The sequence below is a fragment of the Xenopus laevis genome, chromosome 1S, assembly GCF_017654675.1.
Source record: "Xenopus laevis strain J_2021 chromosome 1S, Xenopus_laevis_v10.1, whole genome shotgun sequence".
NCBI classification, from domain to species: domain Eukaryota; kingdom Metazoa; phylum Chordata; class Amphibia; order Anura; family Pipidae; genus Xenopus; species Xenopus laevis.
Genome location: NC_054372.1, coordinates 111,498,635 through 111,505,276, shown reverse-complemented (window position 1 = coordinate 111,505,276; position 6,642 = coordinate 111,498,635).

Genomic DNA, 6,642 nt, shown 5'->3' with positions numbered 1-6,642 from the left:
ACAACCCCCCTACATAACTGTTCGTTTAGTTTTTTCTTATGTTTTGGTAGCCGAGGATAAGGAGAGTATAACAGTGCTTTATTAGCAGGCTCATGCAGGCATTACACAACAGTAACTTTCACTTTTAAGCTGACAGGAAGTATGCACAGTATAAGTCTGAGCACAGTGACATCTACAGGCCATTTGGAGCGGGCCACGACTGGGCGGATGGAGGGAGGGAATGCCAGTCTGGAAGTGCAGTATACTGGGCCCCTCTAAAACTATTTTGCAGGGGGCCCGACATAACTTGGTTGCACTGCTGAGATAAACAGTTAATTGTGAGCCAATTAATTAAGGTTATATATAGATGCTGGGTTTTATTTGGAGGGGTTTAACTTGATGTACTTTGGTCTTTTTTCAACCCGATTTAACTATAAATTTGGCAGAACTCTATGGCATCTATAGTGTAACACCCAGCATCAGATATTTTTTGTTATTGTTGTATAACAGAGTTTTTGAGCAACAAAATTATTCAATTAGGAACCTAAATTATTGCATATCGAGTGGGATTTTTATCAGTTCACATACAGCACATGCTCAAGTTCTAACCTTGTTTGGATGAACACAAAAAGGGGGGTTGTGGGTGCACTCCTAAGGCTAAGTAAAAAATGTATTAAAAGTATAATGGAAGTGCTACTGACTTGGCCAATTAATCAATGCACATTCCCTGGGCCCTTGTCTAAGTAATTCAGTATATATGCAAGTGCATTTGTTAAGAAAGACAGGGGTTTTTAGTTACAAATTATGATCATAAAGTTGATAAGCCACCATACCACGTCAAGCTAAATACCACACGGTGGTCCCTAACTTGTTTACCTCTAGTCATGGTATAAAAGGTCCTCTACCTCTCTGCATTGTAGCATTAATTGTAGTAAATTCTGCTGAACCTTGGCTTCAGACTGAGGGCTAGATCCTCCCCCGCCATTAGCTTTACGGCTTTTAAGAGAGAGAGAGAGAGATTGCCCAAACCAACGCCCATTTTTTAAAAAAAAATGTGATAATGAAATAACAATAGTAAAGGCAAAGTAAAATTGTATTTATAGGTGCACACTTAGAAAGTGTGTATATATGTGTGTGGTTATAGGTGTGAGTATAGATAATAATATAGGCGTGAGCAAAAGTAAGTAAAAGGATAAACTATATTAGGTGTAGTAATTGGTGTAGTAAGTGTACATAGGTGCAAAAGTGTTACTTCTCTGTGAACACATGCACTTGCATATGTAGGGATGTGTAAAATAGCCACCCCTAGTATTATGTGCAGGCAGTCCCTCCATGTTATGGACACCTAATTGGGTCCTAAAATACAGTTGGGAGGGGTACTGTTGACTCTTGCTACTTCTGACAGTGACCAGCAGATGGCACTGTGCTAGAGTATAAAAGGCTCTGAAGCCATGCTTTCAGGGTCCATCTTGTGCTGGCTCTAGTCTGTGCAGGAAGCAGAGCTCGAGTGGAACCTAGACAGGTCAGGTCTAGTAAGAATAGGCTACTCACCTTTATAGATCACTCTAGGAGTGACAGTCAGTCAGATTATTTATCTGAGCATCTTGAGGCTCCTATGAGGATTGTAGTGGGATTAAGATCCCAGGGTACTCATTGCCCAGAAGTAGGGGCTAAGTGTACAGACCTAGGGTAGATAAGATTCCCCTCAGGTTCCACTTAGGGAAAAGGCTGAAAGCTGGGTGTACCTCCTCAAAGCTGCATGTATTGTTCCTATCTCTGAGGAGAATCATACTGACCAAAGGTGTTGTGAGTACTGCCTATTCAATGTACTGTATGAACCTGCAATGTTCTGATTTATGTACACTCCACTGAGGGTTGTATACTGTGCTCAATAAATCTGTTCTATGGTTAAGTTATAAGAACCACTGGCGCCCAATTATTTGCACCATGAATACAGTTACAGTTGCACTAAACCCTGCTTCCACATCGCTGCGAAGGCTCATTCCCTAAGATTTTAAGGTCTCATCCAGAGCATATGTACTGGGAGTGAAGCTTATAGTAGAGTAAGGTGCACTCAATTTACTATAGCGCTACACATATATACTGAATTACTTAGACAGGGGACCAGGGAATGTGCAAGTCAGGCAATTTGGCCAAGTCAGTAGCACTTCTGTTATACTTTAATATATGTTTACTTAGCCTTAGGTGTGCTCCCACAACCCCCCTTTTGCACTTGTTTGGATGAAGCTTGTTTACACTTTTTATGTTCCCTTGCTAAAGGTACTCAGCTGACCATGTGAGTAATTCCATTCTTCACAGTTTTACCAGGAATCTCCATCTATACTGAATGCCTTTTTGTCAGAGAGTCTCCACTGTAGCATTGCCACTTACAGGTCCATGCACGCAACATGAATTATTTGGTACTAATCTAACAGATCTTAGTGACTCTAAATTGGTTCATTACTTGTTTTATAGATTAATAAAAATCAAATTCATCAATCAACTCAAGGTCCAACTTAAGTTGCATGTGGTGCTCTCAGGTAAAGGTTCATGTCCAGTCACCTTGGTTTATGTCCAGTCTACACCCCTTCCCCCATAACATTTATTTTTATTGATTGATTGACATTCTTTAATGTTTTTAGCACATGCAGAGAAAATGTTACTAGCATTTGATCTATCCTGACATCTAGAACTAGTTCAAAGGATAAAGAATACCTGACACCAAACTACCTTTTTTTTTAACTCTGTTTATAAACAAAATGTCAATTGTTTTCCATCTTAAATAATAACTTCTTCTAATTAAGCATTTCTTTCCACAATACCAATAAGTCCTTTAGTGAACAAATGAAAATACACTGTATTAAATTTCAGTTCTGTTTCTGAATATAAATTTGATTTAAGACCTTCTAGTGTGACAATGAATGAGATAATTAAATAGCTCCAGGGTGCCGGCTATAAGCCAATGTAGTATCCAAATGTCTTTTTACTGGTTCCCCTGTCAGGACTTTCAGCAGAAGCATTGTCATGCTGCTTCTCGATGCTTTACATTTGTCTAGAATAGTATTCTCCAAATTTAAGTAATTTGTAAAAACATTTTTTTTTCTAAAAGGCATAACAGTATTACAATCACATGAAAGAGAATACAATATGTATTCTAAGAAGATGATTTCTCAAAGTTCGAATTTTTGCCACAATTCGAATTTTGTTTTGCACAAAAACTCACAGATTCAAATTATATATTCAAAAACTCTAATGTTTGGTATTTATGAAGCACAAAAAACTTGATGGTAAAACTTCTGCATCTGAAACCTTGTGCGTTAATGTAGAAGTCAGTGGGAGTTGTCCTAGGCAAAATTAAAGCAATTTTTTTATTTGAAAATTTTCTAGGTTTTTTTTGAGCTTGTAAACACCTAAATTCTGACTTTTCACATTATTTAGCTTTTAAGCTCACAAATTTGAAATTTTCAAGTTGTTTTACAATTATATTCAATTAAGATTTTTATAGTAAAATGGTCCCTGTTCCCTCTAATTCTGGCTCCCCAAGTGATCCCGGCCTGTTTCCTGACCCTGCAAGTCCTCTGCCTGCCCAGACCTTCAGCCTGTGTCCTAGTTAAAGTTTGTTGGCCACCAGCGCTTGACTCTTGGCCTGTTTCAAGGACTTGTTACAGTCTGCCCCCATTTATATGCATCTGCAGAGGTGTGTGCACATTTTTTCTTTATTAAAAGTGTTAGCTACACAGCACATTGGCTTCTGTCCATTTATCAGGGGAGAAACTACTGGGGGTGTGGTTGGTGTGATTGCACCTGGGCCTGCACCCCCCTGGGGCCCTCTGGATGCTTGCACTGAAAACTGTGTCTGGATGGGCAGGGGCTGGCTGTTCTGCCTCACCCGTGCCCTGGCGGTGATTGTCCGTTACTGCCATCAGCCGTTAGAGCTCATTATACATTGACCTTCCCAAATGAATAGGTGTTCCTGTTCATGACCATCTTAAAAGATGGCCTCAATCTGTCATTCTCTCTCCCAAATCCATAATCAGAAGGTGATATCTAGAGGAAGGTACACCTAAAATAGAAGAGAATTGATGCAATAAAAAAAATTACATAATTTACCACCAATCAGCATTTACTGGCTTAAGGTGTTAAAGATAATATATGACTGGTTACTATGGATTACTAGAGAAGGAGCTTTTTGGTTTCACACTAACCCTTGAAACCAAATCTTAACACTATTCAGATGAATGATAAGAATTATGATTTTAATGATAAAGTTACATGGACGTATATGTTGCAGCAAATACATTACATTACACAAGTCCATGGAACCTTAATAAATAAAATTGAGTTGTTATAATGCCCTACACATGAGCTCAGTTTATAATTTATGTTCCATATGTTAGAAAATGGAGGGGGGAACCCGGTTACCCCAAAAAAAATTTACGGACCTTTGTAGGCTATCACTCTGAAAAAAGGAAAAGACGCCAGCACTTTTTGGGACTCCTTTCACCTGGTCTGAGCTGGCAAAGGCAAGTCTGGTGAATGAGGTAACGTTTAATAAAATCCATCTTAGTGAATTTGCGGAGTTACGTCCATTCGCCAGAGCAAAAATTCGCCTGGCGTTAGAGTGCGAAGCAACGCTAGCATCTATCTCCTTCGCTAGTGAAATGACACCAGCACCCATTAGGAAATCGACGAAGTTCCGAAATGACGTCGCGCTGGAGAATTTCCGCTAGCTAGGTCACTTCGACCTTTAGGGACTCTGCCCCCAAGAAGAAAAACCTTTTTTTTTCCGTAATAAAGACAGTGTTACCAAGAGAAAATAGCAGAAACCAATACATTATATTCATTCATTCAAATGTGACTTCTGGTACACAAACTATGGTGTATGCTCTGTTTTGTTTTACTTGCTACCTTAAATAGCACAATAACCTTTCCTTTGCCAGTTGACTCCGAAATGTTACTGATTAAACAAAGCATCATATAAAAGGTTAAATGAGCAGCACAATTGATTTCCTAAATTGAATTTGCAATACTTCAACAAAACTCAAAGTTCTAAATAACAGCAACTGCAAAACGATTTATTCTAGAGATGCCAGTTAAAATTATATATCTGTACACAAGACTTGAATAAATGCCAGTTTTTGCAGCAATGAGGGATTGAGCCAATTAAATAATTATTTAGATGCCATAACTCAAATACTATATATTATAGCAAAACACTTACATGGGGACAGTAAAAGTATGGTATAGTTGCATGAGTGGAACCAGAAAACTTTGATTCCCCCCATTTTAAGGCAAAAATAGTGCAGGCATGTTATAGTTGTGGTAATTCCAGTTGTCCAGAATGGGATGTAGGTAGAAACTAAAAATGCACCATTAATACTTAACTTTTGCAATACTGAAGAAGTTAACCCTGGTTATAGAATGATCCATCAGCTCCAGTGGCATTCTATTTGCCTTTTCATAGCAGCAGTTTAGATTAGTTTGGCACAACATGTCCTTCATAAAAGCATGCTGTTTGTAATAGCCATTGATTATTATGTATACCTATATGCAGCAAGACTAGGCATTTCTATCTAGTCTATGGTATAATACAATACTGAACATACAGTTATATTTCTAGAATGGTTTTCATGTGCAGTATGCATTTTCTACAACATGAAATGAAAGTTATTAAATATTGCTTCTGGTAAGATTCTTTCTCAGGCTTCACTGCCAAACCTGTGTATTTCAAGAATCCTTGACAGCTAGAAAACTCAAACATCTTTTGGTTGCATGTATGTACATTTCTAGGACCAATATCAATTAGTGTTTATATAAATGCATAAAGGTCTCCAAATATTAGAAATGTAATGTAGGTCTGCATTAGTAAGGGGTAGCCTTATTGCAGCCATTATTGCTTATTTTGTAGCTTAATAATAGTGAATTGTGACAATAGATTCATGCCAACCTACTGCCATTTTTATAGTTACCCGTCTTCACTGATCTTTTTATATGACATCAGTATAATATCATATTCATCTATTAGAGTCAAATTGGGAGCAGAATCAGTAAATACTACTGGTATGCATGCCGGAGACCTCTAGTGACCAAACAGAGGTAAAACCATGAACTCAAAAATTTCTCCAAGGCATGCTAATAGGTAAAAAAATATACTTTATTTACATCAATAGTTAAAAGACATGGAAAGTATCCCCTCTAATGCCCAACGCGTTTCATGCTTACCCAGCACTTAGTCATAACACTTAGTCATAGGCATTCTGCCTATGACTAAGTGCTGGGTAAGCATGAAACGCGTTAGGCGTTAGAGGGGATACTTTCCATGTCTTTTAACTATTGATGTAAATAAAGTATATTTTTTTACCTATTAGCATGCCTTGGAGAAATTTTTGAGTTTATAATATCATATTCATGCCAGTATACATATATCCCGTTGCATGGAAAAGACTGGCCTGCAACACCTTAAAGCAGACATAAACCTGCCATTATAGTGTAGGAGGATAAAGGTTTTGCTAACCTTTAGGTCCTTTGTTTCCCCATGGCATAATTTAGACACCTAGATTGGTTTGTCAGTTACACAAGGGAAGCTGTTTCTTATGTGTCCTATGTGAAAATATTCTGCTGGCAGTTGAGTGACTGGTCAGTAGATGTCACTATTATACTTTA